We start from the raw sequence: 13,096 nt of genomic DNA, 5'->3' as shown, positions 1-13,096 counted from the left end.
AGTTCTCATCGCTGCCACAAGGTGGCAGCAAATGACAGCCCATAGTTCCTGGAACGACTACAGCGGCGGGTTGCTAGGTGACCTGGGGTCCTGGGATCATTGTCCCTGGTCGAGCTCATCCAGGGAACTCGCAGCTCTGCCTGGGCACACAGTGAACACCCAAACTGTTAGCTGATGTTGCCAGCGGGAAAGGTAAATAAGTCACCGCCTCTGCCTCACCTTCTCACCTTGAGGGAGGGCGTGACTGCGCGGCGAGGGGGGGGCGGGGGGGACGCATGCCTTTAAGTGCACAGCGCAGTGCCGAAATTGGGACCCCAAAGGGAGTGAGAACTTCGCTCCCTCCTCCTCCCACCCACGAGAAGGGAACTAACAATATCACCACCACGTACTGTGCGTCACCTATTTTTAGCCATATTCTACTACTAATTATTCCCACCCTTATTTTTGTTAAATTTTTTTCCCTTCTTCCTTCCTTCTTTCCACCTTCCCACCTCCTTTCCTTCTTTCCTTTGTGTGTGTGTGCGTGTCTCTGTGTGTGTGCATGTGCACATGTGCAAGGGATGGACCCAGGACAAGCACTCCACCCTTGCATTTACTATTCCAGGCACTATTCTAAAGATTTACAAACATTCATGCATTTAATTCTCAAAACAACCCCTGTAATTAGGAAAAGAACTTGGTAGAGATTGTGGTTGCACAACATTGAGAATGTCCTAAATGCCAACAATGTGTACACATTAAGATGGTTAATTTTATGTTTTAACTCCCCTCAATTCTTTAAAAAGCCTTAAAACCGTTTTAGTCAACATCATTTTACAAGTAAGGACAGTCACACTGCTAGTAAGAGACTCAACCCCAGGACTACGGTTCTCCAGTGTCCTCTCCCCCTAGGGATGCAGCTGAAGTGCCCGGTGGATGTGATTTCCAAGCCTAGCTGCAAGAGATCCGGGCACCCTGTGCCCAGATGGAGAGTACTGGAAGGGTGGCATGGTCCCCTGGGGGTGCTGGAGTTTGAAGCCGAACCCAAGGCAGGATCTTCAGCCCAGCCAAAGCTACCTTGTGAGGAGGTGGGTTTGGGCAAGCCCACAAACTACCCCAAATCTTTGGACATCTTCCCAGCAGATGGGCCACTGCCACAGGAAATTAGAAACATATTTGATTAAAACACTGGACCCAATCCAGATTTGATGCCCCTATGGGGCATCCTGTGGAAAATGTCCTCAGTCGGATGCTCAGTGTGGCAAGAACAGGAAAAGTTAGGAGTGAGGCAGGAGTGAGAAGGTCCAAGGCCCACCCCTGGGGGAACAGGAATGGCCCTTGAACTAGGCCTTGGATCCCTGAGACAGTGCTGAAATTGGAGAGACTCAGGAAGACAGGGTGAGTCTTCACACATTTTTTTGTTCCAGTACTAGAGATTGAACCCACGACTTTTGCACTGAGCTACACCCCCAGCCCTTTTTTATTTTTTTTTAATTTTGAGATAGGGTACTTGCTAAGTTGCTAAATTACCCAAGCTGGGCTCCAACTTGCAATCCTCCTGCCTGAGCCTCCAAGAGGGCTGGGATTTCAGGCACGTATCATGATCCCCGCTCTTCCCCCTTTCTTATTGTGGTGAAGCACTCATATACATTACCATTCTAACAGTCTCTTAGTGTGCAGCTCAGTGGTTGTTAGTACATTCACGAGGTTGTGCAGCCATCGCCACTGTCTAGTTTCAGAATGGATGAAGGATGACTGTCCCCAGTAAGCTGTTGCTCCTCCTTCCTGCTTCTCCAGCTCCCACAGCCACTCATCTCATTTGCCCCTGGCTGTCTCTAAATTGTGCCCTTTCTCCCCAACTCTCAAAGCACAGCCATAGCCCAGAGGCCTCTTGGATTGGGGAAACTTGAGGGCCGTCAGCTGTGGCCTGCACAACTCCATGGAGTGGTCCCAGTCACTGGGCAGCCTTGAGTGGGCAGAGGCTGAGTCTGGGGGAATCTGACTCACCCTGAACCCCCAGCCTGTCCCCAAGTCAGCTCATTCCCACAAAGGTTTCCAGGTGCCACCATGCCACCGGCCCATGGAGCAAAGGTCCCATCCAATGGGGAGTAGAAGCCCAGGCCTTGCAGAGCAGAGGAGCCCTTGGTGTGGAGAGAAGAGGCCAGAGGAAGGGAGGCTTCAGGGGAGTCAGTGTGGTATTGTGGGGGTGCGGGAGGCTCCATGGTCAGGTGGGTGCCTGGTGCACATTCTGGCCCTGTTACTCCCAGCTGTCTGGCCACAATGTCCCCGGTACCATGAATGTTATCCAGCCTTGGGAGTCACTGACACACACACCACCACGGGGACGGATGGGAAGACACTGCTGAGTGAGACACCAGCCACAAAAGGCCAGGTGCTGCTGAGTTTCGCTCACACCAGGTCCCCAGGAGGTCAAAGTCCTAGAGACAGAAAGTACAACGGTGGTTGCCAGGGCTGGGGGTAGGACATGAGGAGACTGATGAACACGGCATCGTCCCAGTTTCACAAGGTGGAAGAGTCCTGGGGATAGATAGTGGTGGTAGCTGCAGGAAAAATGTGATGTGCTTCATGTTCTTAAAGTGGCTTAATGGTCACTGCGGGGATCACTCTTTTGCCTCCAGGGTGCCCAAGGTCAAGGGGCAGAGGGTGGGAGAAGAGACCCACCCTGCACCCTCTGTTCTCTACTTCCAAGACCCTGCTTTGGCCCTTGTCATCCTGATGGTGCAGACAGCCCCTGAACAGTGGAGAAGTAAGCCCTGTACTGGTCCCTGTGGCAACCACAATCTTGTGGCTTGAAAAACAATACAGACATATAGCTTCACATTTCCAGAGGTCAGAGATCTAAAGTTGGTCTCCCTGGTGTAAAGCTTCTGTGGGCTGCACAGGATCCCCTTTCTGCCCTTAGTCTGATGGCTCCAGCCACCTGCAGGGAGAGGTCTCAGCCCACTCTGAAGCAGAACACAGGAGCCAAGCCCTGTAGTCCCAGCTGGAGCTGAGGAAAAGGGACAAGGGACAGGCTCTGCAGCCTGGGTGCCCAGTTACTTAGAGGGGACAGCCCAGGGGACACTCCACAGCTGCCACTGTACCCCAGCACTGGGAAATGGAGGCTTGGTATGCCCTGCCCACTCAAGCCCCACAGGATCCTGCTGAGGGGGACCCTGTGGGGAAGGGGTCCTGGTCCTCAGAGCTCACTGGGCCCAGCCCAAGAGCCCCTGAGGCATGTGGGGGTGCATGCCCTGCTTCTCCTAAGCGTGGGGGGGCAGTGTCTGGACTCCAGCTCCTCCCCTTGCCACACGCTCTCCCTGTGCCCAGGCTCCATGCAGCGACACACTGAGGGCCATGCAGTACCAGGGGAACAGGGACATGCACGTGGAAGGGGCCGAAACAAGGCCTGGGGTGTGCCTCAGGAGCAGAGCACGTCCCCAGCATGTGAGAAGCCCTGGGCTCCATCCTGGGAGAAAAACAAAACCGCATAAACCAGAGAAGCAGCAGCAGAGTTGCAACAGGGATTCACTTCTGTGGTGGATCAGATTACACTGAGCGCTCTGGTGGGGACAGTAGAGGTGAGGGAGTGTAGACAGGTGCCTGTGGGCCTCACTGAGAAGAGGACATGAGTAGCAAAGACTTGAAGGAAGAGCAGGGTAGGGTGTACAGAGATCGAGCCTGCCAGTGCAAAGGCCCTGAGGCAAGGTGTGCTCTGTGTGCTCGGAGAACTGGGAGGTGATCAGTGTGTGCAGGGCAGAGTGAGCAGAGGGAGATGGCAGAGGAGAAGTGGGTGGGTGTCTCCTGGGTTGTCTGATTTGAGCTGAGGGACTTGGACTGGCTGGGAGGTGAGGGAGAGTCCAGTGACTTCTGCCTTAGCCGCAGGCTGCTGTGTTGAGAACAGACTGTAGTGGAGGAGGCAGCAGGGAAGAGGAGTGGGGAAGAGGGAGACAGTTGCTGTAGAGGTCTGGCTGAGGCCTGAAAGCTCCTGGATCTCTGATCCAGGCAGATGCTGCTGCATGAGCCTGAGAGGGGCTTTGGAGACCGTGCTGGGAAAGAGACAGAGAACCACGAGAGGGAGCTTGAGAGCCCTTCCTCAGCGGCACAGACAGGAGCCTGACAGTGACAGTGTGGGATTCTGCCCACCCAGATGGTTTTGGATCAGGGACCTGGCAGGTGACAGGGGCCATGGCCCCAAAGCACAAAGCCTGGCCCATCCAAAGGACTATGGGGACCCTGCGCTCAGTGCCTGAGGCTCCACTGCCCCTGTCCAGGATGGCCAGGCTCTCTGACAGCCACAGCCAACGGACACATGCAGCCTCTCAAGTACACATCAGTTAAACTACGGCTACGGAGTACATTCACCTAAGCATATTACACACATATTCACATCAGAACAGTGTCTTCCCGAAGGACAGCATAGACCAGGGATGGCGAACCTGTTAGAGCCCGACTACCCAAACTGCAACCCAAAACCCACTTAATTATTGCAAAGTGCCATAGGTTCGCCACTACTGATGTAGACCATAGAGCTCACACTGCCTTCTTCAGTGACCCAGCCACACTCCCACTGCTCAGCAGCTCCTGCGCCAGAGCATCCCCAGCACATGCCTGAAGGGACGGGGCCCTTTACAGGTGACAGGATGGCCCGGATGGGAGCATTGTCCCCAAGGCCAGGAGGAGGGAGCATTGTGCAGAGCTGACTGGGGCTGACTCACATCCCTGGGGCCCTCGCCCAGGCACGGGATTAAGCCTGAGCCTGTAACAGACAGTGGCCGGGGAGGGGGCTTGGCCACTGGGTCCCAGGCAGGAATGCTTGACCTCAGCAGAGAAAGTGGACAAAGGGCCTAGGCAGATGCAGAGGGCACGGGCCGACAGGGGAGGGCACGCTCACAGAGACTCGGGCAGCTCTGTTTAAATCGTACACAGCAAAAACACAGCACCTGCTATCGCAACTCACGGACCACATCCCAGGGTTCCTGCCTTCGAGGCCTCCAGACCCCCACATTCCCCAGCCTGTTCACCCACCCCGACTGTGGAGGCCGTGTGATACCCCACTCCCCTACTACTGGGCCCTTGGGCCATTTATTATTTCTTCTCTTCCTCCTCCCTCTTCTTCTTCTCCTTCTCTTTTTCCTCCTCCTCCTTGTTCTAGGGCTTGAACCCAGGGCCTTTGTACTGAACTGCATCCCCAGCCCATGTTTTTACTTTTTTTTCTTTTTTCTGCATTGTTTATTTCTTAAATTAGAGTGTACATCGAGTTCAGTCAGAATAAAGTGAGCACATGGCTGTGCCATTTATTTTATCACAGTAAGAAAATAGCTCCCCATATTGCGCCTCACCTATAGTAACACCATTCTGGAAGAAGAAAGCACCCTCAAGTCAAAGCTGTCTATAGATGAGGGTTTTAGGGGCAATTTCCCCAAAGGTGTTTTTAAGTGAACCCTTGATGCAAGGAGTGTCCCCAGCCTCAGGAACAAGAAGCAGCACAGGGGTTTAAAACCACACTTCAGAGACACAGGCTTCTCATGGCTACACGTGCCATCAAACTGTCCTTTGGATGACGAGGACCAGCTATAGCTGGCCCCGAGAGTCCCCATCAATTTGGAGCAGCAGTGAGGTTTTAGCTCTGGTTTCATGGCTCTTAGAGGCAAGCTGCACACACAGGTTACCAGCAGCAAACGTCATCAGTGGTACAAGCTGCAGGACCTTCTGGTTTTGGCGAGTCCACATGGCACACTAATGGCCCAGGCACCCACAGGAAAGCAAGAGGCAATACACTCCAACCCATGATGACGCGAGGTAGTTGGAGAAACAAGGTTGACGGGCCCTCTACTAGCCCTAGCCATCACTTCCTGACCTGATGTCCGGCTTCTCATCTCAGAACCTGAGGAACTACAAAGAAGCTGTACACACAACAGGCAGGACATACAGTCAAAGGAGCCAGTATCCATGATGGAACATGCAAATGACAGTTTTCCGAATGCCTTTCTCCATAATAAAATAATCTTAATAAAAACATAATTTAAAAGAAGTGCTGAGGGATGGGAGGGATTAGGGAAAAAAGAAGAATCAAGATATATATATCATGTACAGGTACAAATTCCCTACGACGAATGCTATCATTATATATATATCTAAAATGTACCAATACAATTAATTTTAAAAAAAAGAAGTGTCAAAAGCCAAATGTAAAATCATAGCGGTAAACTCCATCAAAGTCAAAGGTTCTCTTGAATCTCCAGATCAGTTGTGATTTATTGATGGAAATTTCAGTTCAGTGATTTCAGTCAGGAGAACTGCTCTCACTTCTGTCACTGTAGGTGTCCCTGGGTGAGAGCCTGCAGCCTTTCTGGAGGTGATGAGGAAGCTGCCCCACGGAGGCCAGGAGGAGGCCAAGGTAGGGTGGGGAGGGCTTGATAGGCCTGGACAGGAACTCGGGGTGGTACTGAACTCAAACAAAGAAAGGATGATCTTCCAACTCCGCAATCTCCATCCTCTTGCCTTCAACGTTTTGGCCAACAAATTTCAAGCCTTGCTCTTCCAGGCACTTTTTCAAGACTGGATTCACCTCAAATCTATGTTGATGCCTTTCTTCCAACTAGTCTGCTTCTCCATAGTTTCCTCATAACCGAGTTCTTGGTCTGGAACAGGGTTCTCCGCTTGTCCAGCCTCATGGTTCTGCCCATCTGCCCAGGGATCTGGCATCTCTATGACCACAGGATGACTGGTCTTAGGGTCAAACTCTGTAGAATTCATATCTTGCCATCCCAGCACGTCTTGAAAATTCAACCACTGCCTACTGCATTCCTAAGCACACACCCAAAAAAGGCTTTTTCTGCTTCCAAGCCCAGGAAATTGCTTGGATTTTTCCTTCAGTTCCTTGAACACCAAACCGTCCTGGAACGAGCACTTCATGGGCACTACAGAGCTTCTGCCAGCCCTCGTGGTAGCACACGGGCTCCTCCTGCATGGTGCTCAGCTCCAGGTCTGTGGAATCTATGTATTTAATTTCCAATTTGTGGTTGATTGCCAATGCAGAATGCTCTAGAGGTTTAATGACTGAAGCATATGAATCTGAGAACTTGGTGTATTGCCTCACAAGGGCAATAGAACAGATCTCTAGCAATCGATTGTATCTGTCTGCCATCTCTTTCCACTTCACCAGCATTTTTTGTGGCTGCCTCTCAACAGGAAGGTCAAGTCTTCGAAGAAAATAATCTACAACCCCTTTCTCTTCTAACATCAAGGGGACTCAGTAGGTAGTTGAGACATCATGGACACAGATCACTTGTTCAGGGTCCACTTGGCAGAACATTGATATTTTCTCTTTCACAGATGTATCCAGAGGATTTGAGTACCTGCACACAACCAAGTCTGAGGAAAGCCCAAGCCCTCTAAGTTCCAGAACACTGTTTTGGGTGGGTTTTGCCTTCTGTTCCCCTGTTGAACTTAGCTGTGGAGCTAGACTGACATGGATATTACAAAAGTTCTCCTCTTTGACCTTGAACTGGAACTGCCGGAAGGCCTCAATGAAAGGCATGCTTTCGATATCTCCTACTCTCCCACCAAGCTCAATAACACACACTTGAGGTTCTAGGCCATCTTCATCATTTTTTAACTTTTTTTTTTTGGTACCAGGGATCGAACTTGGGTCCTTGAACTTGCGCAGCGGGTGGCGAAACCACTGAGCTAAATCCCCGGCCCCATTTTTTTACTTTTTGAGACAGGGTCTCCTCAAGTTATTAAGTTGCCCAAGCTGGGCTCAAACTTGCAACCATCCTGCCTCAGCCTCCCAGAGTGCTGGGATTATAGATGTGCCCCACTATGCCTGGCTCTATTTCATTGTTAAAATGTGGTTGTCTGTCTTTCTGTCCCATTCCGCTCCCCAGATGAGGTGCTGTGAATATAAGGGTGTTTGCCACTGTCTCCCCAGGGCTGGTCATACAGTAGATGGTCCATAAATGGATGAGAGCCTCTGACAGAGGCACTGGGAGGGCATATGGGTAATAGGAGCCTGGTTGCCATGGCAATGACAGTAATGCCCCCAAGGTCCTTGCAAGGGAGGGTTTCCCCTTCCTCAACTCATCCCAACCACTCCCAACCTTGGGTCTGACTGCTTCCCTCGCAAGTCCCCAGACCCCCAATTGAAGGCATCTTTGTCCACACTGCACACTTTGCTAACCTTGAGGACACAGGAGAGTCACCTTCATGTGACTGGAACTGGAAACATCTCCCCATCCTCACCCTCCTCTATAGCGAGCTCACTGAGGGCCTTCGACCAATATATGGATCTGCAGTCCTCAGTTACTGGAACAGGATTTGTCACACAGTAAGTGCTCAATAAATACTGGATGGATGAATGACTGAAGAAACAAAGCCCTCCGCTCCTGCCAGAGTTCTGCTCAGGGACCCTTGCCTGGCCCTCCTCTGGGGAACTTCCCTGGGGGCCACCCTAGTGCATTGGGGCTCTCATTCATTCCTTCAACAAGACCTTGAGCACCTCATCTGACTTCCACACTGGCTATTGCTAGCAATAAGTGGTGGGGACAAGGGTTTGAACCCTGAGTACTCTCAGATGGCCTTCAGGCATTTCATGCCATGGGAGCTCAGGGGCCACACTGCAAGCTGGTGAGAGGAAGCAGAGGAGTTGTCACCCTTCATTACGATGATAGTTTCATGGCTGGGTGATTACATCAAAGCTTATCAGGCCATACAAGTTAAGAATGGGTACTTCATCACGTCCAATCTCAATAAAGCTGAAGGATAATGCCAAGCCCTTAGCACAGGGCTGGGCACACACAACACTCAACAAAATTGTCATTGTTTGTCATCATTTCCTGTCTTACTTCACTGACTCTTTGCGACCCTATGGAGCTGGGGCCAGTGAGCCCATTTTGTAGACAGAGAAGCTTCTCTGAGGTTCAGAGGGGTGAAGGCATTTGCCCAGGGTGCCCCAGCTAGAAAGTGGAGGGGCTTGGATTTAACAGCTCAGCTCACTAGCTAGTCCCATTTTCTTCTCTTTTTTTTGGTACCGGGGATCAAACTCAGGACCTTACACTTGCCAGGCAAGCACAGCACCACTGAGCTAAATCCCCAGCCCAGCATTTATTGAGCACCATTTATTGATGAAATTCTAGGTTTTTTTGGGTTTTTTTTTTTGAGGCAGTGTCTCCCTTTGTAGTTCAGGCTGGCCCTGAATTCAGTATATAGTCCAGGCTGGCCTCAAACTCACAAGTGATCCTCCTGCCTCAGCCTCCCAAGTGCTGGGACTACAGGCATGCGCCACCATGCCCAGCTATTCACGTTTTATAGAGAGGGCAAGCCATGCCCCCAAGATCACAGAGAGGTTAAGCCACCTTCCAAGGTCACACAACCTGGAGCATGGCCAAGTCAGGAGTCAAACCAGGCTTGGCTTCAAGCTAAAGTCTGATTTGATGTTGTGGATGGCCGCTCGTGGCCCATCCCATCTATCCCTTAGGTCGCTAGGCTTTTGAGGGAATGGGGTCCTGACCTGCTGACCTGGGCCAGCCCAGGGTCAGTCACACCCTGGCCCTGGGCCTAGAATGCAGCCCCGCAGGTCTGGGCAGTGGGAGCTGGGCAGGGCTGGAGAGGCAGTGGAAAGGAAGCAGCCTGGGTGTGGAGGGGAGGATGGGCACTGGGCTGGGCTGGGCACGTTGTCCTGCAGGGATCCCAGGCCTGGCCCTGCCTGCCGGGCCCTACCCAGCTCCATCTGCCCTGCCAGGGTGCCCTCCTCTCTGGGCAGCCTGCACAACCTGGTGTGAGAGGCCCAGGGACATGCAGCAGACCGTGTTGGAGGTGGCCTAGGGTTAGAGATGAGATGCCTGAAACTGAGGCCTGGGTCTGCAAATGGGCTGAGGGCAACTTGGGTGGCCAGAGCCTGTGGTTGTGGCAGAGCCCAGGAGGCCCCTCCTGCTGAGCCAAAAGAAGGTTGACGTGTCCATAGCTAGGTCCTAGGGGCAGAACCAGGGCAGCTGGGGCTTAGAGGAGCTGCTAGTCAAGAAAGTCAGGCGTTGTTTCAATATTTTGCAGAAGTACAACTGCATCTAGGAAGGCCCAGCAGGGAGTCAGTGGAGCAAGACTCCCTGGGGTGGCAATGGGGTGGGGCTGTCCCCTCAGGCAGGGCAAGGTGGCCAGGTTGGAGTAGGCTGCCAGGGGCCCAGGTGGGTGGGGTTCCAAGGCACATTCTCCCAGGATGACTCAGGGGCAGGCAGAGCATGTGAGTCACCGTGGACCCTCTCCTGTCCCTTGCCAAGGCCAGGCCTCCTCTGTGGCCCCAGGGGGCTGTTGAGGGGGGTTCCCTGGCCCGAGCCCAGCCGGAGTGTGAGTCAGCCCATGTGAGATAGAGGTCTAGCATGATTTTCCATCCTTTGCATTGTCCTGCAAGAAAAGAAAACACATGTTACAAAACACAGGGTGAAAAAAACCCACACAAGGTGAAGTTAGGCTAGGCCCTCCTTCCCCCTTGGAAGGCAGGAGGAGAAAAGCCTCCATGCCAGGTGCTCTGCACACTAATATACATTGGCTCTTCCCCCTTTTACAGATGGGGAACCCAGATCCAGAGAGATCCAGAGAGGTTAAGCCACCTGCCTAAAGTTACACAGCTGGGTGTATGGCAAAGCCAGGATTCAAATCTAGGTTGGCTTTGAGCTTAAAAGCCTTGGGGGCCAGGCCCAGAGTTCTCCATCTCTGTCTCTGTCCACAGCTGTGTTTCTCTGAGTGGCTCAGAGATCCCAGGGGAGAGGTGTTTTTCAAAATGCAAAAATACTGGCCCCTACTGATACTCACATAACCACATCATCTCAGGGAGGCCCCAGAATCTGTATTTTTTAAAGTTCCCCGGGTCGGGGTTTGGATAGAGTTGGAGCCAGGGAAGATGTCTATGGAGGAAGAACCTGGGCCTGAGCAGGAGACCGAAGCCTGGATCCACCCAGTGAGGGACAGGCTGTGCCCTCTCCAGCTGGGGGAATGCCGCCCTTCTGGTTCCAAACTGGTTTGCTGGCTGAGCCCAAGTGAGCACCTCTCCAGCTGCTGGAGAACAAAAACAACAAACAGAGGTCTGTGGGACCCTTCAGGAGATGAAGCCTCCAGGTCTGGCTGCAGAAGGGGATGGGTTTCAGGGGCTGAGAGTCACCAGGTTGCCAGGGACTGGGAGGGCCCTGCAGGTGCCATCTCCAAGGGGTTAACAGGTCATCGAGCAAACCCAGGAGAGCAAACACCCTCCCGACGTTGGAGGGAAGCAGCAGGTCCCCATCCAGGGCCACGGAGGGGATGAGTCACTGGGCAGGAGAGGCCTCCTCAGATCCAAACAACTCCCATCTGCCCAGGGGAGGATGCACTTCGGGAACAGAGACCCCACCCTGTCCGGCCTGCCCAGAGATGTTCGGTGTCCATGTGTGCACACACCCGAGCACACACACACAGCCACACCAGCTCGGAGCCCAGCTCTCAGAGCATGGACAGGGAGGATGGACAGGCATGGCTTGAATCCTCCCTAAACCTGCTCATTCTCTCCACCAGCCCTGGGCCAGCCCAGGCTGAGTCAGCACAGGCCCAGCACCCCCTCCCCTTGCAGGTGGTGGTGGGGGCCATACTATGCACCGGCTAACCAAGCACCAGCTCAGCTGGGCACCATGCCTTTCACAGCCAGGCTCCCTGCCCTGGAAACAAAGCCAAGAGCTGGCCAACTCCCGGACGGGGCTCTGGCCCACTTCACCCTCTTCCCTGGCTGGGGGGTGGGGTGGATCCAACCAGCGGAACCACACTGGGCACCTGCCATGTTGCCTGGCAGAGTTCACCCTTGATGAGAGGAGAAGGCATCCCCGCTATCAATGTCATCAGGTATTCAGTGGCTGAGCTACAGGCCTGTTGACCTGGAGAAATCTGGCCCAACTCCCTTGTTCAAACCCACCTTCACCTTCCCAGGCATTGTGGGCTGGGGGCTTCAAAGCTCCCAGAAGCCTGTGTTTTGACCATATTCAGAGCTCCAGTGCAGAGGCTACCCCAAGGACACACAAGCAAAAATCCTCCAGCTGCAGATACTGTCCCCTCTCCTTTGCTAAGGCCCCCTCCCACCACCAGGGCCCTGCTAGCTGTTTAAGTCACAGCATCTCACCCCAGGGAGCTGACGCCCCACTTGCCCACTTCACAAGTGAGGGAAATTGAGGCTCAGAGAGACAAAATGACTGAAAGGGTCTGAGCAGGGACTCAAACCTGGTCTATTTAGGCTGTCTGCCTTCTTTCCCCAGTGAAAACTCAGATTTCTCTCTTGTTCCTCCTGAGGGAACACAGCTAAAGCTTCTCATGAGCCCTTCTAGAAGTGTCTGTGTATACAAAAGCATACTGCACACATGCTCCCTCCCTCCCCCTTCTTCCCCTCCCTTCCCTTCTCCCTCTCCCTCTCTCTCTCTCCAACAAACTAGCTGTGCTCTCTCTTGCACTGAACCTCTGGCCCTTACCCTGTGAGTGTCTTCTGTCCATTTGTCCACTTTTCTTTTCCAGCTATGAAGTCTTCCCCGTGTCCACCCACCCTGGCCTATTTAACCAACTTCCCTCGTGGCTGTCAGGGGTCTCCAGAGCTTCCTCCTCCAGCAACAGTGTCATAGAGATGGAATTCGGGCTAGAGAGCCCCCCTATAGGGTCAGGGAAAAGAAGGACACTAAAGGGGAGAGTGTGCAGGCAAGACTAACAGAGTCCCTGTCCAGCCCCCCTGTGAGGAAGGGTCTATGAGGGTGGAGCTCTGGCTTCTATGGTCCCAGGTCCCCCCACCTCCACCCTACACACCTGAGTTCTGAAACTCTGGGTCCTCTCTGACACCTTCTCCCAAGGCAGCAGCCTGGAGGACCCATGCCCTTGGTGCCCCAGACTCGGAAGGGAGCTCACTTTAGAAGCAAGGGAACTGCTCCAGCCCTTACTTGCCCACAAGGAACACCAGCCTTGGCCAGCTGGGAGAGGGGAGCCAGGCAGAACCAGGGCAGGGTGGAAGGTAGGTTTCCTGGGTAGCTTTTTTGGTTGTGGGGCTGCAGGCAGAAACTCTCTCTCTCTCTCTCTCTCTCTCTCTCTCTCTCTCTCTCTCTCTCTCTCTCTCTCTCTCTCT

General features: G+C 53.2%; 1 pseudogene; it reads right to left on the bottom strand.

Annotated features, from left to right (window-relative positions):
* Positions 1-4,692: 4,692 nt before the first annotated feature.
* On the bottom strand, positions 4,693-13,003 carry LOC147820972 (CTP synthase 1 pseudogene; annotated as a pseudogene).
* Positions 13,004-13,096: the final 93 nt, after the last annotated feature.

Source organism: Heterocephalus glaber, unplaced genomic scaffold (assembly GCF_053883595.1).
Source record: "Heterocephalus glaber isolate CG9 unplaced genomic scaffold, H.glaber_assembly_v1.0 deba00001781, whole genome shotgun sequence".
NCBI classification, from domain to species: Eukaryota; Metazoa; Chordata; class Mammalia; order Rodentia; family Bathyergidae; genus Heterocephalus; species Heterocephalus glaber.
This window is presented reverse-complemented; position numbering and strand designations above follow the sequence as displayed.